The sequence below is a fragment of the Phoca vitulina genome, unplaced genomic scaffold, assembly GCF_004348235.1.
Source record: "Phoca vitulina isolate PV1807 unplaced genomic scaffold, GSC_HSeal_1.0 scaffold74, whole genome shotgun sequence".
Lineage (NCBI taxonomy): Eukaryota > Metazoa > Chordata > Mammalia > Carnivora > Phocidae > Phoca > Phoca vitulina.
Window position 1 is genome coordinate 316697 of NW_022589777.1, and position 26542 is coordinate 343238.

Consider the following 26542-nt stretch of genomic DNA (forward strand, 5'->3'; position numbering starts at 1 on the left):
ACAGAGCTTCCATGCCCTCCCCAGGTATGCCACTCTCCCCAATCTCCACGTGTTCACCAATGTGGAAACTCTCTGAACCCTGTCCTTTGGGGGTTTTTGGAGGCTTCATTACATAGCCATGAATGATTAAATCATGGGTCATTGATAACTGATTCAACTTCCAGCCCCATACCACTCCCTGAAGGTCAGGGGCTAGGACTAAAAATTTCCTGTAATTTGGAGTTTGGCCCATTGGCAACTAGCCCCCATTCTTAGGTGCTTTCCACAAGTCACTTTATTAACATAACAAAGGACACCTTTATAGCTCTCCACACTTAGGAAATTCCAAGGGCTTCTGGAGATGTGAGCCAGAATAGGGGACAGAGACCAAAAATATGCATTTCTCATAATAAATCACAATATCACAGCTGTATGCATATGGTATCTTGCAGAGTTTTAATGTAGTAACTTTAGAAATCCATATAGAATCCTCAGAAAACAAGGTTACAAGACCCCTCAACTTCTGGAACATGTTCATTATATACCTATAAAATTGTGAAATCTAAACCTGAACACAAATTCCAACCAGGTTTGATTAGCACCTGCCTAACTAAATTCATTCTCAAATCAGGTAGCAATTTAGTAGTCCTATCATTAGTTGTCTTAAGTGCACTTCCAATACGGTATACAGGAAAGGTGTTGGTCTTCAAATGCATCTGGGATAGTGAGTGGCTCATAATAAGTACTCAATAAATGATGGCTACTCTTGTAATAATTATCACTATTATTATTTTTGAACCCTTAAGATATTTTATATTTGTAACCACTAAGCCATAGCTGCCTGCTGTTATCCAAACACATTTTTATTTTCAGATCTCTAGATAGAACATTCATCTTTGTTAAACTGCACGTTGTGAGAGAGAATTAAGTAGTCTTACTGTAGCCTGTTAAAATCTCTTTGGATCATGATTCAGTTGGAAACTGTATGCAGTCTCTTTCCAGATGCCTGTCACTCGTGCATTTGATGAGCTGTCTACTAGATCGTCAGCAAAGCCACGGATAAAAATGTTGACTGCAGCAAATTCGAAGGCAGTGGCTTGTGTGCTGCACATCCCCCACTGGGAAAAATGGCAGGCTGAGATCTTTTTAATCATTTAATTTTAACCCTGGGTCAGTGCATTTATCTGAAGTCCATTTAAAGTTATAGGATGTAAGGCCATTTGAAAATTGTCATTAGTTGTCATTATTTTAAAAGATAAACTGAATCACCATTCAAATTTAGAAATTTCTTAATATATTTGAGCAGTATAATTAAGGAAAATCAGCTAATCCTTTAAAATTTACTCTGTTCTAGGCTCTAAGCCAGGTCCTAAAGAAGTTTACAGTCTAATGAAGCACGCAGATATATAAATATATCATTCCTGTATATGTTGTCAAGTGCTATAACACAGGCATTCACAAGTGTTTCTAGAGCATCACAACCAAATTTCTTGCCACAAAATTATAAAAGTGTTAGAGCTGGAAAATACTATATAGATTATCAAATCCAATCTCCTCATCATATCCATAAAAAAACTAGCTGAGAGAGGGGAAGCAATTTATCCAAGTTTACACAGCTAATTTGTGGATCAGAACTCAGATGTCTAAGTACCAATTCAGTATTGCTTCTCCTCTCCTCCCCTTGACAATATTCTCCCGAACCAATAAATGTATGCATTTATTGGCAATAATCAAATACCCTGTCTGAAGATGTCTTTTCATAATCTAGGGTAGATACAGATACAGAAGAAATAGAAAATTTGAGTTTTTACCCAAGAATATACCTAAAGAATTAACATATATGCTCATGCACAATTAAATTCCCTTAAATTCCAACATTAGCTTGTCATTATTTGTTTGTTTGGGTGTTTTTCCTCCTCAGTGGAGTGTATGAAAATACAATAACAACACCTTGTTAATTGAGGATTCAGGCTTGTTAGTTTTTAATTAATTCATTCCACAAATATTTATTGGCTTTTTACCATATAAAAAGTCCTTTGCAAAATAAAATATAAAGTAGCTACGGCAGCACCCCTTAAGGAAGTCTGTTTGTCTTGGCAGTACTCTGCTCTTTGGGTTACAAAGAGCCTAATGGAATGTGTCATAAAGCATAATGAACACCCAACAGTCCAGGCTCTCACTCTTACCAAGAACACGCAGGCTACTCTCACTCTTCTAGGGTGTCTGCTCTACCATAAATTAGAAGATCCAGTAAATATTCAGTGGACCTTACTAACTGAAAAGAATTGAGATACGTGATTTAAGTGATATTTTCTCATTTGGTTTTCCCAACTACTCTGAAAGATTGATATTTTAATTCCTCCCTAGTTGATATAGCTGAAAACCTGAGGTTTATATATACTGATTAACTTGTCTCAGGTTACACATCAAGTAAGTGGAGAAACTAGAATTTGAACGCAAGTCTGCATGACTGCAAAGCCTATGCTCTTTCCACAGTACTTCTGGAATCAAAGTGTGGTGAGGGCCATGAGTGTGTCTAATCCTGGGACAAATGGATAAGGGGAGCTTGGAAAGAGTCAGTCCATTGCTAAAGTCAATAATTTGCCTTTGTTACAGGTGAAACTTATACTTCAAAAGTACAGTTTTCTCGGGGTGCCTGAGTGGTTCAGCTGGCTAGGTGTCTGCCTTCGGCTCAGGTCATGATCCTGGGGTCCTGGGATCGAGCCCTGCATTGGGCTACTTGCTCAGTGGGGAGTCTGCTTCTCCTTCTTCCTCTGCTGCTCCCCCTGCTTGTCCTCTCTCTCTCTCTCTCTCTCTGAGTCAAATGAATAAACTTAAAAAATCTTTTTAAAAAATGTACAGTTTTCTCTAAGCTGAAATTCACACACATATGTACACACACACACAAATATATATTCCTCAAGTATCTCTAAGTAAAAATCTGTACTTGATCTGTGAAATTCTACATTAAAAGCTATTATTTGCCATTACTGTTAATGATTATTTTTCATTTTCTGAAGCTTCCAATTCTGTATTTATAATATGGACAGTTACTTGCAAAATAATTTACTGTGATTTTCTTTTTTTTTTCCAATGTGGATGGTTCTGGCACTGAGTTTATCTCCCCTTAAGCACATTTCTCTATGGCCATGCCAGATTGCCTTAGCTATTTGGTCTTACCAAAAGCTTACTTGCCAGAAGCTTCCCCAGGGAAATTAGGCAGCTCTAAGAAGCTCCAGATCTTTTAGCCCCAAGTTTCCTCAAAATAACGTGGACCATTTTCAAACTCTTCAGTTCCACCTCACTGGTTCCTGGATGAGTTGTGTAAGATTTTTGAATGACCTTGGTCCACCCTAATTTGAAATCACCAAAGGTAACAGAAAGAAAAGCTGAGAGGGAATTATTCCCAGACAGATCCACAGGAAAGTGACACAGGCTCAGTATAGGGTGCCTAATTTCTTTTGGATGGCTTCTGCTTTTGTTTGTTTTACTTACTAGATGGCTTCTTTCCTCATGATGACAAAGGAGTTTCTGATGAGAAGAGGCATCCCCCTGGCTTTCTATTAGAAGGCAGAAATGAAAAAGCAGGGGACAGTCTCTGAATCCTTCTTTCATTTATCTTTCTAAAAGTAAACTTGCAATATAGACAGAAGACTTAAATAGTAAGGGCTTCAGTTAATTGCACAGTGATATGCAGTGGGGATAAAACAATAAATAGGATCAACAGAGTTCTTCACTCACGAAGCCTATAGTTAGTCATGAATGAGGTCATTTTCATAAAGTGAGATACATATCAGGAACAGAAGTACCAAGAGAACTGAGATAGGGCACCAAACCCAGATCTATAGGGCTGGGAAAAGTTCTAACTTTTTTTTTTTTTTTTTTAAAGATTTTTATTTATTTATTTGAGACAGAGAGAATGAGAGAGAGAGAGCACATGAGAGGGGGGAGGGTCAGAGGGAGAAGCAGGCTCCCTGCTGAGCAGGGAGCCCGATGCGGGACTCGATCCAGGGACTCCAGGATCATGACCTGAGCCGAAGGCAGTCGCCTAACCAACTGAGCCACCCAGGCGCCCAAAAGTTCTAACTTTTTACCTATGTCTACTCATCCTCAGAGATTATATATTTTTAATCTAACAGGCACTTAAATAACATTTGTTAAACCCATACACCATTATAAGTACTTTATAAGCATTAACTAATTTAATCTTCATATTAATCCTAGGAGATAGGTACTACCATGAACAGCCCCATTTGATGGACAAGGAAACTGAGACAAAGGTAGTTTGCATAACTTGCCAAAGGTCACACAACTAGGAAGTGACAGATACGGAATTTGAACTGAGAGGATAAGCTCTTACTGCTAAAACAAGCACCTCTCTGTAAATCCCTTAAAAGGAAAAGATCCTATGAGCTGGTCTGCAGGGGAGGCTCATATTCTACAGTGCTGGGAGAGTACAGGAGTGAGGAACAATACTCATTTCATGGCCTGGTTTACAAGAAAAGGAGAACACCAAGAAACTGCTGGGGCGAGAGCTAGGCCAGGGCCAGGCAGTGGAAAGGCCTGCATGAGGTTCCTGCTAGGATACTGCAACAGCCTATCCATATTTCACTTTGCCGTCTAACCCAGGACCATTGTAGTAAGTGCCAATCTCTGAAGAAGGGAACATGTAAATAATCTTTCCCCACCTAAAAAGCAATTTTTGCAGGTAGTAGTTTCCCTCACATTTCTCTTCCACATTCAGAGAGAGATTGATGATAAAGACCCCTTTTCTGACAGGCAAGTCCAAAACTGCCCTCACACTGCCAGCCTTACAGAGGAAATGAGAGAACAGTTGGTCAAATCAGAGAGAGGATATCCTCTTTGTTGCTACCAACCATAACCCAAAAAATAACTGTACTTCCCAATAACCAGAAAACTAGAAGAACAGAGAGTGGGAAAGAGAAAAATGCATCAAATTCATGGAAGAGAAAACATCAGAAATGCAGACAGGGCTCTGCATGTTCTCAGAGCAAACGATCACTTGGATATGTCTCCTCATCTATGGGGAACCAATCAGACCTTATGGGTAGCTCTGTAGTTAATCAATGGGCTCCCTTGGTACTATGCCTGTTTCATCAGGAACACTCAAAACAGGCTTCTCCTTTTTATTAGCAAAAGCAGTTTTTGAGTAGTGACTCATCTTCCTTAGTAGCTTTGTGATCTTGCATATGTCATTTAACCTAGCTGAACCTCCACTGTCATCCATTAAAATGAGTGTAAAGAAGTGAAAGAATTTATCATTCTGACAACCAGAATTTCTATTAGGAAGAGGACTGTGTTTTACAGAAAAACACCTTGATAAGCTCTGATGTTCGCTGATTGGCACCATAGCTTCAGGGAAGAGGGACAAGATGCTCAATGTGGGAAAACTAAACTTGAAGCAAGGGAGGAGAGAAAAAAACCTAGAAGACAAGAAGGGGAAGAAAAGCAACAGAAGACCCTAATGGGGAGTTGCTAAAGTCAACTGGGTTTAAGGATGTATGAAACTCCATAGTGTGTTAACAAAAGGCATCATAAGAACAAAGTTTATTAATATTCTATTCTAAGTTGTTTACATTGTGTTATATAAACCCTTCTGTTTTGCATACATCTTAAGGACAGATAAAGACAGACATATTTATTAGGAGTACTGATTTTTTAAAAGATTCTATTTATTTATTTGAGAGAGGGAGAGCGAGAGAGCATGAGCGGGGTGGGGGGAGGTAGGGGCAGAGGGAGAAGGGGGAGAAGCAGGCTTCTCACTGAGCCAGGAGCCCAACAGGGGGCTTGATCCCAGGACCCTGAGATCATGACCTGAGTTGAAGGCAGATGCTTAACTGACTGAGCCACGCAGGTGCCCCAGGAGTGTTGATTTTAGAGAAATGGAAGAACCAGAGTTCCAAGTGTAGGTCAACAAAGATGACCCAGGATAGAACATGTACCCAGACAGGTGAGTGGCCATGAATAGAGAACTTTTAATATATTTAAGGAACTACTGTATGTCTACTGGCACAGGTAGGTGGTGAGGAGAAGTAAATCAATGTTACCTAGGTTTTGAGAGATAAGGAACTTCCCAACCAAGAGCTGGTTACCCAAGCATAATCATATTAATTTGGCAGGCAAATGACTTCACCTCTGCATCACATTGCCTGGCCTTTAGTAGGTGCTCTCCCTCCTTCATCCTCTCCCTCCATTATCTGTACCTGGTTGGTATTATATCTAGTCTTTAATAAAGATGCTCTAGTTTTACTTTGGAGTACATATTTCTACATTGTAGTCCACATCATTCCAAAGGGGAAATATTAGCTTGTCTGTTCCAACTGCAGGATCTTTCAATCTCTAGAATGCACTTTTTCCCCCCTTTAAGCCATATCACCCCAGTGAATATTCATCTGTGTAAAAGTGATTCATTATCACCTTTCATTTTTACCATCAACTGTCTTACTGTTCATTACCATCCAGAGGCTGGTTTCTCATTTTTGTCCTTGAATCTGCAATTTTTATTTCCTCTGCAGACTACTTTTCACATCTCCTTTTACAGTTTCTGTCTTCCCCCATAACCATCCCTCTGTGTCCCATGATCAAGCTGAGCGGCAGTCACTAAATTATTGGGTATTCTCTGCAACTTCCCAGCATCGATGATTTTCGGCTATTTAATCTGCTCATTCTTTTCAGTCAGCTACATATTGGGAAGGATATATGGGTATTACCACTCACAAAGCTCAAAATGTGAGGGAGCTTACTCAGACAAGTGTCTTTGGCTGATTTAGAGATCAACTTCCTGTTTATTATCAACTATTATCTGTGTAGATTTTTTTCTTTCAATCCTCTTTGTCTTTCTGTCTCTAGTTCTGTACGACCATGTTGCTTAGCTTCCTGTGCCATCGCAATGGTGTTCTTCCATTACTAATGCCATTCTTCACTTTCAATACCTGGATTTAAGATTCCCTGCAGCCCTCTCTCTTTTTTTTTTTTTATAAACTATTTTGGTTAGTTCCCACTAGACATGAAAACAATCTCAGGCATCCTGGATTTTCATAGGGATTCTTCCATGAAATACTCAACTTGGCCATATAGCATCTCCCTCTGGTTCCCACTTCTCTCTCTTTCTCTCTCTCTCCCTATCTCTCTCTCTCTCTTTCCTTTCCTTCCCTTCCCTTCCTTCCTTCCTCCCCCCGCCCCCGAATTAAAGTAGTAGAGAGTTGATTAATCATACTCTTTAACTCAGGAATATTATCAATTAACATCATTGGTTCATGAAAATCCCCTCCTTTATTTTATATAGTTTTTTTTTCATTTCACAATGTCTTATTCTCATTTGTTTGCATGTATTCACACAGCCATTTCTGCTGTAATGCTTGTTTTGAAATCATGAATTTGCTCCAATGTCACTGACATAGAGAACAATTTAAGCATAACACAAATTTCTCTTTATGCATAACTCTATCGAGGAGAAACACCAGGTGAATGTAGAAAACTGAGCCCCACTGACTGGAGCCCTGCAGGAATACACAACACACACACACACACACACACACACACACACACACACACACATAGCTACCTCAATTCAGCACGTGTTATGAACCATCCACACTCGCACCTGCATACAACTTTCTGCCTGATATCAGAGAAGCCTCATTTCTACCACCTCATGGTAGCTCACAAGCTGCGACCCTCCCTGTGCTCATTTTCACAAGAAAAATCCTGATCTTTTCAACATGAAGTTATAGTGGGTATGTACTGTAGTATATATGGATGCTTTCCAACTGCTTAACATACATGCAGTTGTGCCACAGCTTTTATTAGATGCAAATCTTTTTAGTCACTGACAGTTTTTGAGTGCTATTCCCAAACCCATTTCCCTCACAAGCATTGTAGTTTTATTGTAAAATTTTGTATAGCAAGATTATTTTTAGGAAAGAATATGTTGCATTATAAAAAAAATGACTATTATTGTTTTGAGCACATGTATTTTTAATTTATAAAAATTGAAAAATGAAAATGAAAATGTTATAAATGTCACCCTGTTTTCTACTATTTTTGTTGTTGTTCTAAGCACTATGCTTTCAGATCTTTCAATGTTGCTATGTATGGTTTCTCACTACTTATGTATTACTCCTCCACATTTTGCCACTCTCATTTTGCTACCCTGTAAAACCCCCTTCTAGATCTGCACAGCACTTTCTTTGGAATAGAGATCCAAAAGTAGAATAGCTAGGTCATAGAGTCAGCAAACCTTTACTTTTCCTAAAGAGTGTGAGCTTGCTCTCAAGAATGCATATGCTGGGGGTGCCTGGGTGGCTCAGTAGGTTAGGCATCCAACTCTGTTTTGGCTCAGGTCATGATATCGCGGTTATGGACTGAGCCCCACATTGGGCTCTGCGCTCAGTGCAGAGTCTACATTAGATTCGTTCTCCCCCTCCTTCCTGCTCACTCACTCTCTCAAGTAAATAAATAAAATCTAAAAAAAAAAAAAAAAAAAGAATGCCTATGCTGGTCTACTATCTCCAAAACAATGCATAAGCACACTTAAATCTCTTACTTGGCACTGAGATGCAGAGTGTTCTAAATTTTGCCTATCTATTGTGTATTTTCTCTGTCATTTCTTCTTAGTCTTCTGATCACTTCAGACCACTTGTGATTCTTTCAGTTGTATTTCTCCTGAGACTCAATCCACAGTGGTAACCCTTCAGCTCTGGCATTCACATTCCCCTCTCCTTCATCCATATCCATTCCACGGTTACACTGATTTTGTCACCATCTTTCTCTAATTTCTCAATAAATATCCCACCAGTACCGCCAAGACCCAGCTGCCTGTTTACTAGTTCAGTACAGACTCTCATATCTAAATCCTCCATTTTATTCATTCATTCCTCTATAATCAAAACTTGGACACAGTGCATGCCTAAATATCTGTTGAGGCTCCTCTCACATATCACCTCTTCTGTGAAGCCTTCTCTGACTACGCTACCTAAAGTGGAAATAATTCCTTTATTCCACAAAACCTGACATGCCTTCACTACTGTTGTTTTTTTTAAACCTCTTTGCTTTGTTAATATTTGCTTATATATCTTTCTTTATGAGGGCATCCTGAGCTACTTAAGGGTAGGGCATTTGTCCTATTCATCTTAATTTCTCCCACCTTTAGTAGGCTCTCAAAAACTCTCCTTTGAGTGAGTGAATAAAATGAGCCAAAAAAATGAATAAATCAAATGTTATTTTATATCAAGTGCCCTTAAGTAATCAAAGTTTGTAATGCCCAATATTCTAGTCATAATTTAAAACTCTTTATTAACATAGAACAAAAAATAAGATGAGATAATTTTTAATTAAAAAACTGTATCTGAAAACCAATTCACAAAGGAGACTGCTTGATTATTTGACACTTTTTTTTTCCTTAGCAAAGGATGTTTTATTAATTAGCCTCTCTGGTCTATAACACTTTTCTATAGTTATCATACTGTATATCAGTAATGCTAGGATCTGCTAAAATGAAATATAATTGATAATGAATTCAGCAGCTAATTCTCACATCATTCTCAAGTGAATTCCAGTTGACTCAATTCATCTTTTCTTCTCCCATGATCTTTTAGATGATTTTTATTAAATTTTAACATAGGAGTTAGTAAAGATTACAGTTCTGTATTATTTTTGCAGGAACATAAGCTACTCTAAGAGAGTGTCTGTATATTGGCAGGAAGGTGTAAATAGAGTGACCAACCATCCCAATTTGCCAGGACTGTTTAGGTTTTAGCATTAAAAGTCTTGAACCCCAGAAATTGCTTTCCAGGCAAATTAAGATGCTTGGTCATCTTAGCTGCAAGTCTTCTCCATTTATTTGCAGCTGCTTAACCAGGCATTTGAGACCTTCTATGATCTAACACTGACCTTCTTTTCTGACTTATTTTTAGCAATGCCTCCTGCAGTCTACTTTCCAGAAAAACTGAACTTCAGCTTGTTCTTTACACATGAATTAGTTTCCTTGCCTGCAATGTTATAAGTCTAAATTCTACCTATTTGTCAAGGACTAGTTATAATGTTATTTTTTTTTAACCATATATGCCTTTGTAGCCAAAGGTTCTTCCTAGTCTGAATATGGCTTTTGAGGCTGATCCATTTCTGCTTTGCATTACAGTGTCTCATATATGTCCTATCTCTTTGTCCCAAAGAAGGAATCACTGTTAAACATAGTACTACAAAATGAAGTTCAGATTATGTTCATAATATATATCATTTAGATTAGGTATGATTAATTATCAATATTTTCTTGTAATCTTTTAACACTGATCACTCAACCTATCAACCATTTTGTTTTCCAATGTCTAAAGCATGTGAAAGTCTTTCAATGATCATAATAATTAAATTTATCTTATTTAAGTTCTTCTACACAATTGAAGGGGAGCATATGGTATAACAAAATGAGTGTATTCACTGAAGCCATTCATACATGAGTTTTAATTCTAGGTCTTCCTTTTACTTCCTTGGATGAGTCATCTAAACTCATTGAGCTTCAGTTCTCCAACTTTGAAATGGAAGTAAAACATTTTCCTATAGACATGTTATATTCCTATAGACATGTTTTAAAAAAATGGCTATCAGATGTCAGCAAACCTTTCTGTAAAGAGACAAATAGTAAATAATTGACTTTGTGGGCCATGGTGCCTGTCAAAACTACCCAATAGCCATAGCAGGGTAAGATTAGCCATAGATAATAAGTAAATCAAGGAGGTAACTATGCTACAATAAAGTTTTATTTACAAAAACAGACAGTGAGACAGATTTAGCTTGTTGACCACAGTTTGCCAAATGCTGATATACATTAAGCATATCATGAATATCACCCAGTTCTATCTTAGCTAATTCGTCTTTCCTTGCTAAGCATTTTGATTTTGTGGTCCTGTTCTAAATTAAACTCAAACTAACCTAACATTTGCCAAGAATATTTTGTAGATTTAATTTTTGTTTTTCCCATAACTTCTCCCATAAAAGTAGTACAGGGAAATTATATGACCCAGTATACTGAATCTATTCCTGGTCAGGTAGGATGCTGAAGATTCAGGTGTTAAGGATTTTAATCCCCAATTCTCCTCTTTCCTGATCAACTATAGTCACTGATACCCCCAATCTTACAACTTCTATCTTATTCAGAATCTAAAATTATCACAATCTATCATAAATCACGTTAGGAACTCTGAGAAGGTCTGAATTAACTAGCCATCATAAGCTCTATACCCTGGGATGAGCCTGGTACCTGAGTCTCTCAAGGTCACCTTTCTTTCAAATATACTAATTTCTCCAAAATTCAGTGTTTTTTGCCCTGATTAGTGCTATAGCTTGCCAGAGAACCTCACTGATCCCTATAATCCAGTTGGTCTCAATTTTGGCCACAAGTTAGAATCACCTGCAAAGGTTTGAAAAAGAAAATTTTTCTTAGCCTAAGAAAGTAGTGACTGTAAAAGAGAAAAAAAGATAAATTAGAATTCAGCAAAATGTAAAACTTTTCTCATTGAACAATAATACCATGAAGAAGACGAATTATCAACATATAGGCTTAGAAAAAAGTTTCACAAAATACATATCTGACAAAGAGCTGGTATTCAGGATATGTAAACAAACAAACAAACAAAAATTAAAACAAAAAACAAAAAAACTCTTACAACTTAAGAGTAAAAAGGTAAGAACCCCATAAAAAGCGGGCAAAAACTTAAAAGCCACATCACAAAAGAGGATAAATGGTCAATATGAATATGAAAAAGTGGTTAATATCATTTGCCATCACAATGAGATATCAATATATCTATCTACCAGAATAACTATAATTAAAATGATTGATGATGCCAAGTGTTGGTGAGGTTGTGGTACAACTAGAATGGTGGGAATAAAAAATGTAATAATCTAGAAAAAAATGTTCAGGCATTTTCTTACAAAGCTGAACTAAATATGCCCTATGGTCTAGTTATTCCACTCCTAGAAAATGTTCAAAAGGACTTGTGTAAAAATGCCTATAGAAGGATCAGTCATCATGGCTAAAAACTGGAAGCAGCCAAAGTGCCCATCAAAAGGAGATTATATGAAAAGCCTGTAGTATATTTATGTCAAACAATACTACTCAGCAATAAAAAAGAAAAAAAAAAACAACTATCATAGGCACTGCCCTGGATGAACCTCCAGAACATTATGCAAAGTGAACAATGCCTTTCACAGAAAAGTACGTATTATATTTGTATTAAATTCTCAAAAGGCAATAATTAATCTGTAGTTGGGGAAAATGTCAAAATAATGATTGCCTCTGGGGAGTAGGGGCAAGATATTGACAGGGGAAGGGCATAGGAAACTTACTGGTGTCATGGTAATATTTTATATCTTGATTAAAGTCTGGGTTATAGTGGGGCATGCATTTGTTAAAACCCAGCAAATGGACACTTGAGAGATATGTATTACAGTGTATGTAAATTATAAATCAAATAAAGTTGTAAATAATATTATATTCTTGTTAATGATATGCAAGGTGACATATTTAGGGAAAAGTATGCCAATATCCACAATTTACTTTCAAATACATGAAAAATAGAATGGATTACTGGATGGATAGAGGGATGAATATGCAGATGGGTATTTGATAAACCAAGTACAGCAAATTTTTAAATGTAGACTCTAAGTGGAAAATACATGGATGTTCAATGTAAATTGTTTTTCAATTTTGCTGTATGTTTAATTATTTTTATAATAAAATGACTCCACCCCAGAGATTATGATTTAATTACTTTCGGAGTATGATCTAAACATTGTTTTTGTTTTGTTTTGTTCTGTTTTAGAAAAGCTTTTCAGGTTATTCTAATGTATAGTAGTCAGATTCAAAAATAACGTCACCAATATATTCCAACTCCACCCCAGGGAATATGGACCATTTCCTTCATATATAGCTGACCCTTGAACAACATGGGTTTGAACTGCATGGATCCATTTATATAAGAAATTTTTACAGTATAGTACTGTAAATATATTTCTTTTCCATATGCTTTTCTTAGTAACATTTTTTCTTTACTTGATTGTAAGAATATATTATATAATACATATAACATACAAAATATGTGTTAATTGACTATGTTATTGATACAGCTTCCAGCCAACAATAGGCTATTTGTAGTTAAGTTTCAGGGAGAGTCAAAAGATATAGGCAAATTTGACTAACCCCCACACTCTTCAAGGATCAACTATATTCATTCAGAAGTAAGAATGCTTCTCTAAATTTTACAAACCTTTTAAAAACAAAAAGCTGCTACCATGCTAACTGTGAGCCCCACCCTACATAAGGAACCACATCACCCTGCCTAACCTATGTCATCAAACCCTTTGATTACTAGCCCTGGTATGAATCAAGCCCAAAGGAACCAAGCCCATTCATTTCACCTAAGGAACCAGCACTATCTCTGAACTGCTCTCGTTTGCCTTTGATTTTTACCCCATAACAGCTTTTTTTGTCCTTCTTGTTGCACTGAGATTCCCAGTTTACCTGAGAGCAATTCCTGCTTGAGTTACCAAAGACAAAAATTAAGGTATCATATAATAAGACTGAATAAAAATGGTTTACAGGTAAAGCCTTATTTGACTGTGTCTAAATTGTTCCTCAAAGAACATGAATTTATTTTATCTGATAAAAGATTAAAATGATCACTTTTCCTTATCATCAAGACAGGTTTTTATTATATATTAATATATTTAATTATATTACACACACACATATATGTATAAAACATTATTACAGAATACATTAATCCAGGTACATGCACACATTTCATTATGTGGCATGGAAGACAAAACAAAAGACTCTCAATTGTTTGTGGATGAAAAAGCTGAGTGATAGGAGGAGCAAGATGGCAGAGGAGTAGGGGACCTAAGTTTCGTCTGGTCCCAGGAATTCAGCTAGATAGGCATCAAACCGCTCTGAACACCTACGAACTCAACAGGAGATTGAAGAAAAGAATAGCAACAACTCTCTGAACAGAAAAGCGACCACTTTCTGGAAGGTAGGATGTGCGGAGAAGTGAATCCGAGGTGATATTCGGGAGGATAGATGGTGGGGGAGGGGACCTCGATCGGCCGCTTCTGGCAAGTGATAGAGCAGCAGAGCACAAAATCTGAACTTTTAGAAGTCTGCTCCGCTGAGGGATGTCGCTCCAGTGGCTAAGCAGGGGGGTGGAACCCTCGCGGGACAGTGTGGTCTCAGGACCCTTGGGGTCACAGAAGGACCGGGGATGCCTGAGTGTGGCAGAGCTCCCAGGTATCGGAGCGGGGAAGCCGGCTGCAAAGACAGAGCTGAGGAGCGGGCTCTCAGCTCAGGGTTGCCATAAACCATGATCCACGGCACAGTCGGGCCCCTGCTCCTCCAGCAGGGACCCAACAAGCGGCAGATCTGGGGAGACTCCCCTTCCTCCCCCCAGGAGGAGTGGCGTGGGAGCACACCGCAGGGATCTGCTGGGTTTGGAGACTCCACACGGGGTCGTGTGCCAGAGATAGAAACACTTGGTCACAGGCCGGGTGAGCACGGAGTGCGGCCGGAGACCGGGGAGACAGAAGTGATTGATGGCTTTTCTCTGGGGGCTCACTGAGGAGAGGGGCCCCAAATTCTCAGCTCCTCTGGGGCCAGAGATTGGGAGGCTGCCATTTTCATGCTCATCCTCTAAAGCTGTATGGAAAGTTTTCAGGGAATAAAAGCTCCTGAGAGCAAAACCCGAGCAGATTACTTAGCCTGGTCCCTGGCAAGGGTGATACAATTCCACCTCGGAATTCCTTTTTCAACCAACATCTTACCAATTCCTTGTTTAAAATCTTTTTTAGTTTTCATTTTTACAATCATATTCTATCCCTTCATTGTATTCAACCTAATTTTTTGTGTATATGTGTGTATATATATATATATATATATATATATATATAAATTTTTCTTTCTTTAAAATTTTGGGATAGAGTTTCTTCTAACAGACCAAAATATACCCTAAATCTAGTATATGGCTTTGTTCTAGTCTCCTGCTCGATCACATTCTCTTTTTTTTTTTTTTAATTTTTCTTCTCTCTTTTTACAACCCACTTCTTATCTGATCAATTCCTTTTTTAAATTATTTTTTAATTTTCAGTTTTACAGTCATATTCCATCCCTTCATCATATTTATCCTTATTTTTGTGTGTGTGCATATATATATATATATATATATATATATATATATATATGTATATATATAAGTTTTTCTTTCTTTAAAATTATGGGAGGCAGTTTCTTCTAACAGACCAAAATACATCTAAAATCTAGTGTGTGGCTCTGTTCTATTCACCAGCCTGATCATATTCTTTTTTTTTTTTTTTCTTTTCCCCCCGGTTTCCGGTCTTTTCTGATTTGTTTAGTGTATACTTTTCTGTAGTCGTTGTTACCCTTTTGGCATTTTGTTCTCTCATTCATCTTTTCTTCTTGGGACAAAATGACATAACGGAAAAACTCACCTCAAATAAAAGAACAAGAGGCAGTACTGACTGCCAGGTACCTAATCAATATGGACATAAATAAGAAGTTGGAACTAGAGTTCAGAATGACGATTATAAAGATACTAGCTGGGCTGGAAAAACAGTCACCTTACAGGCAATACAATGGCACTAAATTCATATCTTTCAATAGTTACCCTGAATGTAAATGGGCTAAATGCCCCAATCAAAAGACACAGCATATCAGATTGGATAAAAAAAAAAAAAAAAAAAACAAGACCCATTGATATGCTGTCTGCAAGAGACTCATTTTAGAACAAAAGACACCTCCAGATTTAAAGTGGGGGGGGGCGCCTGGGTGGCTCAGTCATTAAGTGTCAGCCTTCAGCTCAGGTCATGATCCCAGGGTCCTGGGATCGAGCCCCACAGTGGGCTCCCTGCTCTGTGGGAAGCCTGCTTCTCCCTCTCCCACTCCCCCTGCTTGTGTTCCCTCTCTCACTGTGTCTCTCTCTGTCAAATAAATAAATGAAATCTTAAAAATAAATAAATAAATAAAGTGAGGGGATGGAAAACCATTTACCATGCTAATAGACATCAAAGAAAGCTGGGGTGTCAATCCTATATCACACAAATTACATTTTAAACCAAAGACTATAATAAGAGATGAGGAAGGACACTATATCCTACTTAAAGGGTCTATCCAACAAGAAGATCTAACAATTTTAAATATCTATACCCCTAACAGGGGGGCAGCCAATTATATAAGCCAGTTAATAACAAAACCAAAGAAACATTTCAACAATAATACAATAATAGTAGGGGACTTTAACACCCCACTCACTGAAATGGACAGATCATCTAAGCAAAAGATCAATAAGGAAATAAAGGCTTTAAATGACACACTGGACCAGATGGACTTCACAGATATATTCAGAACATTCCATCCCAAAGAAACAGAATACACATTCTTCTCTAGTGCCCATGGAACATTCCCCAGAATAGATCACATCCTAGGTCACAAATCAGGTCTCAATCGGTACTAAAAGATTGGGATCATTCCCTGCATAGTTTTGGACCAAAATGCTTTGAAACTAGAACTCAATCACAAGAAGTAAGTTGGAAAGAACTCAAATCCATGAAGGCTAAAGAGCATCCTACTAAAGAATGAATGGGTCAACCAGGAAATTAAAGAAGAATTAAAAAAAATCATGGAAACCAATGAAAATGAAAACACAACTGTTCAAAATCTTTGGGATGCAGCAAAGGCAGTCCTAAGAGGAAAGTATATAGCAATACAAGCCTTTCTCAAGAAACAAGAAAGGTCTCAAGTACACAACCTAACCCTACACCTAATGGAGCTGGAGAAAGAACAGCAAATAAAGCCTAAACCCAGCAGGAGAAGAGAAATAATAAAGATCAGAGCAGAAATCAATGAAATAGAAACCAAAAGTACAGTAGAACAGATCAATGAAACTAGGAGCTGGTTCTTTGAAAGAATTAATAAGATTGATAAACCCCTGGCCAGACTTATCAAAAAGAAAAGAGAAAGGACCCAAATCAACAAAATCATGAATGAAAGAGGAGAGATCACAACCAACACCAAAGAAATACAAACAATTATAAGAACATATTATGAGCAACTCTATGCCAGCAAATTAGATAACCTGGAAGAAATGGATGCATTCCTAGAGATGTATCAACTACCAAAACTGAACCAGGAAGAAAGAGAAAACCTGAACAGACACATAACCACTAAGGAAATTGAAGCAGTAATCAAAAATCTCCCAACAAACAAGAACCCAGGGCCAGATGGCTTCCCAGGGGAATTCTACCAAACATTTAAAGAATTAATACCTATTTTTCTGAAACTCTTCCAAAATACAGAAATGGAAGGAAAACTTCCAAACTCATTTTATGAGGCCAGCATTACCTGGATCCCAAAACCAGACAAAGACCCCATCAAAAAGGAGAATTACAGACCAATATCCCTGATGAACATGGATGCAAAAATTCTCACCAAAATACTAGCCAATAGGATCCAACAGTACATTAAAAGGAATATTCACCACGACCAAGTGGGATTTATCCCTGGGCTGCAAGGTTGTTTCAACATCTGCAAATCAATCAATGTGATATAATACATTAATAAAAGAAAGAACAAGAACCATATGATCCCTAAATAGATGCAGAAAAAGCATCTGACAAAGTACAGCATCCTTTTTTGATTAAAGCTCTTTACAGTGTAGGGATAGAGGGCACATACCATAGGTATATCATATATACAATATCATAAAAGCAAGCTATGAAAAACCCACAGCAAATATCATTCTCAATGGGGAAAAACTGAGAGCTTTTCCCCTAAGGTCAGAAACATGGCAGGGATGTCCACTATCACCACTGCTGTTCAACACAGTACTCGAAGTCCTAGCCACAGCAATCAGACAACAAAAAGAAATCAAAGGCATCCAAATCGGCAAAGAAGAAGTCAAACTCTCACTCTTTGCAGATGATATGATACTTTATGTGGAAAACCCAAAAGACTCCACCCCAAAACTGCTAGAACTCATACAGGAATTCAGTAAAGTGGCAGGATATAAAATCAATGCACAGAAGTCAGTGGCATTTCTATATACCACCAGCAAGACAGAAGAAAGAGAAATTAAGGAGTTGATCCCATTTACAATTGCCCCCTAAACCATAAGTTACCTAGGAATAAATCTAACCAAAGAGGCAAAGGATCTGTACTCAGAAAACTATAGAATACTCATGAAAGAAATTGAGGAAGACACAAAGAAATGGAAAAATGTTCCATGCTCATGGATTGGAAGAACAAATATTGTGAAAATGTTTATGCTACCTAGAGCAATCTACACATTTAATGCAATCCCTATCAATATACCATCCACTTTTTTCAAAGAAATGGAAGAAATAATCCTAAAATTTGTATGGAACCAGAAAAGACCCCGCATAGCCAGAGGAATGTTGAAAAAGAAAAGCAAAGCTGGCGGCATCACAATTCTGGACTTCAAGCTCTATTACAAAGCTGTCATCATCAAGACTGTATGGTACTGGCACAAAAACAGACACATAGATCAATGGAACAGAACAGAGAAGCCAGAAATGGACCCTCAACTCTACGGTCAACTAATCTTCGACAAAGCAGGAAAGAATGTCCAATGGGAAAAAGACAGTCTCTTCAACAAATGGTGTTGGGAAAACTGGACAGCCACATGCAGAAGAATGAAACTAAATATGAGACAGGAATCCATCAGGATCCTAGAGGAGAACACAGGCAGCAACCTCTTCGACCTCAACCACAGCAACTTCTTCCTAGAAACATCACCAAAGGCAAGGGAAGCAAGGGCAAAAATGAACTATTGGGACTTCATCAAGATAAAACACTTTTGCACAGCAAAGGAAATAGTCAACAAAACCAAAAGACAGCTGGCAGAATGGGAGAAGATATTTGCAAATGACATATCAGATAAAGGGCTAGTATCCAAAATCTATAAAGAATTTATCAAACTCAACACCCAAAGAACAAATAATCCAATCAAGAAATCAAGAAATGGGGGTGCCTGGGTGGCTCAGTCGTTGAGCGTCTGCCTTTGGCTCGGGTCATGATCCCGGGGTCCTGGGATCGAGCCCCACGTTGGGCTCCTTGCTCTGCGGGGGGCCTGCTTCTCTCTCTCCCGCTCCCTTGCTTGTGTTCCTGCTCTTGCTGTCTCTCTCTCTGTCAAATGAATAAATAAAAATGAAATCTTAAAAAAAAAAAAGAAAAAAAAAAAGAAATCAAGAAATGGACAGAAGACATGAACAGACATTTCTGCAAAGAAGACATCCAAATGGCCAACAGACACATGAAAAAGTGCTCAACAGCACTCGGACCCTGAGAAATCCAAATCAAAACCTCAATGAGATATCATCTCACACCAGGCAGAAAGGTTAAAATTAACAAGTCAGGAAAAGACAGAGGTTGGTGAGGATGAGGAGAAAGGGGAACCCTCCTACACTGTTGGTAGGAATGCAAGCTGTTGCAGCCACTCTGGAAAACTGTATGGAGGTTCCTCAAAACGTTGAAAATAGAGCTACCCTATGACCCAGCAATTGTACTACTGTGTATTTATCCCATAGATAGAAATGTAGTGATCCAAAGGGGCATGTGTGCACCCCAATGTTTATATCAGCAGTGTCCACAATAGACAAACTATGGAAAGAGCCTAGATGTTCATCAAGAGAGGAATGGATAAAGAAGATGTGGTGTATATATATACAATGGAATATTTGCAGCCATCAAAAAAATGAAATCTTGGGGTGCCTGGGTGGCTCAGTCATTAAGCATCTGCCTTCGGCTCAGGTCATGATCCCAGGGTCCTGGGATCGAGCCCCACATTGGACTCCCTGCTCCGCGGGAAGCCTGCTTCTCCCTCTCCCACTCCCCCGCTTGTGTTCCCTCTCTCACTGTTTCTCTCTCTGTCAAAAAAAAAAAAAAAAAAAAAAAAACTTAAAGAAAACTGAAATCTTGCCATTTGCAACAATGTGTATGGAACTAGAGGGTATTATGCTAAGTGAAATAAGTCAATCATAGAAAGACAAGTATCATATGATCTCACTGATATATGGAATTTGAGAAACAAGGCAGAGGATCATAGGGGAACGGAGGGAAAAATGAAACAAGACGAAACCAGAGAGGGAGACAAACCATAAGAGATTCTTAATCTCAGGAAACAAACTGAGGGGTGCTGGAGTGGAGGGCAATGGGAGGGATGGGGTGGGTAGTGATGGACATTGGGGAGGTTATGTGCCATGGTGAGTACTGTGAATTGTGTAAGACTGATGAATCACAGACCTGTACCTCTGAAACAAATCATACATTATATGTTAATTAAAAAATAAATTAAAGAAAAGAAAGCTGAGTGATAATCCTCTTAAAACACAAACAAAGAAAAGACAAGTGCTTAGCCGAAAATATATATGCACTCCAACAGTAAATTGGTTTCTCCTTCCAAACTTGACTGTGAACTCTCCTTGTACAGAGATCATGTTGATCATGTTCTACTCACTTTTGACTTTCCACTGTCTACACAGCCCTCCACGTGAAGGTTTTTAGTCAGTAACTGAGGCTCATGCAAAACCCATCCAACTGAAAATCCCTGTGTTCTTACAACATGTAGCTCACATGCATCTATGTGCCTGTAAATATTCTATAATTTCAAGGTTAATTCATATAGTCACTCTGTATAATAGTTATTAATATTGCTCTTTACAATTAAGAAAACTGAGGCTTATAGTGGTGAAGACATCTCACCAAATTTGCCATATCCAGAAACTGGCAATGACAATACTCTAGCCCAGGTCTAACTCCCAAAACTGTGTTCTTTTTATCCCATCAATCCACTTCATACAGAGCTCAACAGAAACAAGAAACTGTGAACCTATTTCTCACATGTCACAGTATCCATGAGGATCCTTCAGTTCTCTCAAAACCTTGAACTGAGTTCATTACCACCACTGTAGACCACATAATGTTTCCAATAAAATGTTTCCCCTTTATTATTTGTCTGACAAGCAAAGACCAGACACTCCCCTTTACCCTCTTGTTTAAGTCATCAGACGATTCTGATGTTGGAGTGGAAGGAACCTGTCACAGTTGTTGCTCATCATTTTCCTTCAAAAGAAGGATGTATGCAAGATGCACTACTGAGTAGTATAAATCACACACTCACCACTGCTGCCATGGTTAGTCTGATGAGGGAGAGAGAAATAAACTGCTGGCGAACAATCAGAACTGATAGCCTTTTTTCTGTGACAGGTCAGCCTGCTTGCACTGCCAATTGTCTTGGCATCATTTATCTTTGTTAACAGCACCCTGAGTTAAGCAAGAATCAGGTACAGAAGAGGGACTTTGCCAAGTGAATTACTTCAGAATGCTGTAAACACCTTCTTGGGATCATTTGCGTCTTTTACCATGATGCTTTCAAGTTATCCTATCCCATCCTGTTTTGACAGGAGTGGAGATTCCACAAAGCTTACAGCCTTCCTAGAACTCAGTATATATCAACAATCAAATACATGTAGTAACTAGTAGCCTAGTTGGTTTTCTTTATATATGATAGGTTAAATCATATCTGAGGGGATAAGAATGGGGGGATGCATAAAGTGAGCTTGCTCATCCTCTTTCTCTCTCTGTCTCCCTGTTTCCTAACAAGAGGAGGACATTCTGATGGAAAGGACTAAAACTTACAGAGCATAAGCTTGGAATCTGTAACCTTCATCTGATATAACTGATAAAGTCTTAGATTGGGTTCCTCTAGAAGCCAACCCTGAAACCAGAAGTTTGTTTGAGAAGTGATCCCAAGCAAGAGAAATACAAAAGGGAAAGGAAGGAAACCTATAATTATGGTAGGTAACTGGGGCTCAATCACATTGAGGACTTCTAGGAGAAAGTAAAGCATGCTTCAGAGTGGTTACACCTGGAGGGCAGGGAAGTTGGCTATTTTCTCATGAACCCGTTTTCTTGATTGAGACCTGCCTCAAGGAACCAGCAAGTAGAGCACATGCCCATGGCTAGAGAATGCCCTTGAGGAAAGGGATGTGCTGTTTGCAGTAGTAAAATTTTATCAGTTACTCCTAGCCCTGAGGAGAGAAGGAGCAAAGGTGAGTGCTAAGGATACAGGCACAGCAACAGCAGTGTCTGCCACAGATAAATACCACGCCAAAGGAGACAAAAATGGTGGCAAAGGAAAAGAGAGACTATTTTATTTTAAGAAAGCAAAATAGTACATACTTAATTCTTTTGTTTGAATGAAATTGTAAATTTTAATAACCTCTCTAAAACCACTGTAAATTATTTTAAGGCAGAGAAGAAATAAGAAAATACTGTTTTATTCATAGTTTGCTTCTTATTTATAAGGAAAAGGTGATCATGAGCACCAGCATGTTTTTATCAAACAAACAAAATTCAGTGAAATTACCATGAATTGGGTTTTGCTACTAACGGTCTTACATTTTTAGATAAGTAGAATTTTATCACCATAATATTTGATTTTTACCATAAAATATTTCTCATGTCTGTATAGAAAAGTAGAACTTATCAGTTGGGATTGTTAGTTTGTAAAATAATCATAGCCCTGTATTTTTATTAAAACTTTAATATTTCTCATAGCTAGCTCACTAAAGACTTTTCAGTCATCAATAGCTTTTATCTTTTTTTTTTTAAATCAATAATTTCTTTGGATTAAGACATTGAAGAGTTATTAAGTATGTGTTTATACAAAGCTATTGAATTATTGGATATAACAATCAGGATTTAAAAATGTCTCTATAATCAGAAAATGGAACTAAAATACACAGGATTTAATTTATCAGGGATCATTGCAACACCTTACATTTAGGCTGTAAAATATTAGTAACACTGGTAGAAAGTGGAAGGAAACATTGTCTCTGTAGCTATTTTCACCTAAGAGAACACAGAAGCATCACTGAGCTCATGTTTCTCCTCTTTACATGGAAACAACATTATGTACCTTGGTTAGTTGTAAATTTTAGATATAATATATATGCCTGGCATATAGTAGGGAGTTGAAAATGATGGATTAGTTCATTCCTTTCCCATAAATTTATCAAGTATTTCCTATATTAGAGGCACTGGGATGGGCACTGAGAAGGATAAAGTTTGTCTTCTCAAATCCTAGAGTTGAGTGAGGCATTTGAAAGAGATGTATGCTACAGTTGGGATGGTAAAAAGATATCAAAGAAAATCAGAGGAAAATATCCAACCAGAAGATGGGAAATGGGCTGTCCTCAAGAAGACTGCTCAATGAATGTAACATCTAAACAGAGACCTAAAGGATGTATACAAATCAACCAAGTTAATAAGTGGTACAAAACGGCACTGTTTGGGAGAGAGAAGGATTGTTCCTGGCAGAAGAGTGAGCCTATAATAAGAGACAGAGCTAAGGGGAGCCTTAACACATATAGGCTGGATGATGGAGTGCACACTAGGGTTGGGGAATGGTTGAGGCAGCATGAAGGACTGAGGAGAGATGAAGCTATATAGGAAATATGGGTCAGGTCTTTTAGGAGCTTCTAGATCATGTTAAGTCATGTAGATATCTTAAAAGACCAATGAGGAACCACTTAAACAACTGAATTGGAATATTACATGATCAGATTCAAAGGACAGCAGAGAAGAACCAGGAATATTAACCATGAGTCTGCTATACTATTCCAGTTGAGAGATAATAGTGACTTTGAAGAGTGGTGTAGGGCTAGAAAATGTTGAAAGATTCCAGAGGTTTTTAGAAGACATATATAACTCACTGTTCCCCCACAATGCTTACAACAGTATTTTATACTTTATAAGCATTTAATGCAGAGGTGATAAGTAGATTTCACTTTATTAATTATTTTATTTCTTCTCAAATATAAGTGGTTGGAAATTTTGATGAGCACATACTCTGTTTCTCTTTAAAGGCCTAACTATTCCTTGTAGTTGACAAACAGTAGAACAACACAGCTCCAGGTCAGCAGCTTCTTTAATGCACGCAAAGTGTTTAAGTACTTTGAGTAAAGATTGGCCTAAATGAACCCTAAAGTCTCTGACACTATGATCTGTGGTAAGTCCTTATGTGAAGGTGCCCTTGTCAATAAACTAGAATTATTTCTTTTCCCTACAGTACTAAACCAAATAATGATCTGTAAACAATCCAATATGTATCACCATTTAGAGAAAAAAGTTATTAGTAAAGCAAAAGCTTTTATGGTATGAAATAGAAATAGTTTTATATGATAATTATTATTATAAAATTGATTTGTTTCTCTAAGGTTAGATTTTAATACATTGTTTTTTCTTAAAAATCACATACTGGTAATGAAAATCCAGAAAATGAGGGACCAAAACATTTGAGTCTGTGTAATAACGTTGAATTAGACAGAATTTAAAATCTTGGTCTCTTTGAATTATCCTTGTTTAAAGAGTTATGATCCTTACATGGAGTAGGCTTAGTAGGCAGTCTTCAGTAGCAGTTAAGAACATATTTTGGTGTTTCTGGAATCAGATTTCCTGGTTCAATCTATTCTTCCCAGAAAATCTATTTCCTAGCTATGTGCATCTGACCCAGTTTATGCACTTGTCAGGAATCTATCAAGCCCAAACGTCCAGTGAGCCCCACTTGCTTAAAGGAGAGCAACTGCTATGATTCCATGATGCCTCCTCTTGTAACATTGGTTATCTCTGCATCCCAGAAAGGAAATGCAGTCTTTGGCAGGGTGCCATGTAAGAGCCCAGCAGCTCCGGTATCCAGGTGAGAGCTGACAAGCTCTCCTATGTGAAGCACCATGTGAAGCACCATGTGAAGGAAATGGGGGCCTGTGTGAAGCACCATGCCAGGAAATGAAGGATCTGGCTTCCCCAGAGTCTGCCAGTTAACACACCCAGACAACAAGGAAGTTACATCCCTGTGGGCTAACTGGAATCAACCAGAGAAAGGAAGACAAGAAGAAGCCATCAGATAAATTTCCTTCCTTTCTTCCCCTCAGAGACACGATGGATCCATGAGTTCTGTTTGAAAGCTGTCCAGCATGACTGAGTAGTTGGCTGTGTTGTCTTCTAAAAGCCTCGTAATGTACCACCTTATGTTTTCTTTTCTTGCCTTACCATCCTTTGAACCATTGTGTTGCTCTGAGATTGCATGTAGTACATACCTTAGTTTGTAAGCATTCCCTTGGTGGTTTTTGTTGCTGTTTTTGTTTTGCTTTTTTAGTTTGTTTGGATTTTTTTTTTTTTTTTTAGCATTCCCTTGGTTTTTAGAGAACCCAAACTAAGATACTGTATAATCTTGGGCAAAACACTTAATCTTTCTGGGTCTCTGTTTTTTGGTCTATAAAATGGAGATAATAGTACAACCTATATCATAGAGTTTTGGGGATAATGTAATGCACTAGAAGCCTTTGTAGGTCATAACAAGTACTTATTAATATTGGCTATTTTTATTGCTTATGTGGTATGAATATGGCAAATGACTTAACTAAAACCATGGTATGATACTAACCGATCCCATTGGGTTTGCTTAAGATTGATCTCATAGTCCTCCTATGACTATGGTTTTCAAATTGGTTCAGTTCCTCATGGTCTTCACAATAATGTACAAACTCTTTGTTGTGACACTAACTTCAGTCTGGTGACAATTTAATTCTCCAGTTTCATATCACTGACCTCCTTCATAGACAATGAGTTATCCTCCATTCCCAGATGCACCATGATAATAATAGTAATAATAATAATTACAACTAATATTCATTGCGTACTTCTTATAAGACAAGCAAAACACTTTCTAAACGTTGAATGTGTGATCTTTTTTTCTGTCCAAAACCCTGGAAGGGCATTTAGACAGAGTAAATGCCAAAGTCCTCACAAAGTCCCTACAGTGCTAGGTGAACCAAACACACTCTGACCCCTCTCTACCAATTTCCTTTTGCTTATTCTATCTCAGGCACTCTGGCCCATTGGGACTTCTAAGACACGACCTCAGGCAGCATCTGGGCTCTAGCTCACCTCTATGTTGGTTGTTCTCTCTGATGAGATAGCCACACAGCCAACCTTTCACCTCCTCCAAGTCTTCACTGCAACCTTACCTTCTCAATGAGGTTCTCCCAAACCACTCTTTCTCCACTCGTTCATGCTGCTGATTCCCATTCTTGGTTCTCCTTTCCTTTTTTCAGAAGTAGTCATTTTCTTCTAGCATTTCATACAATTGACTAATTTACAGTCCTACTGTTTACTGCCTGTCTTCCTCTGGCAGACTGTAAGCTTCACAAAATAAGGAGTGTTGTTTTGTTTAACGAGGTATCTCAAGTACCTCAATCAATACTGGCACCTAGTAGGTGCTCAAAAGGATACACTGAATGAAGTAATGCATTAATCCTCACACCTCTATACAGTAATTGACTACTATCTGCACTTTATGGATATAGAAACTGTGTGATAGAAAGATTCTATAACTAGCGCTTGGTGGCACAGCTCACCTGTAGGGGAGCCAGGTGTCCAACCCTGGCAGTCTGCCTT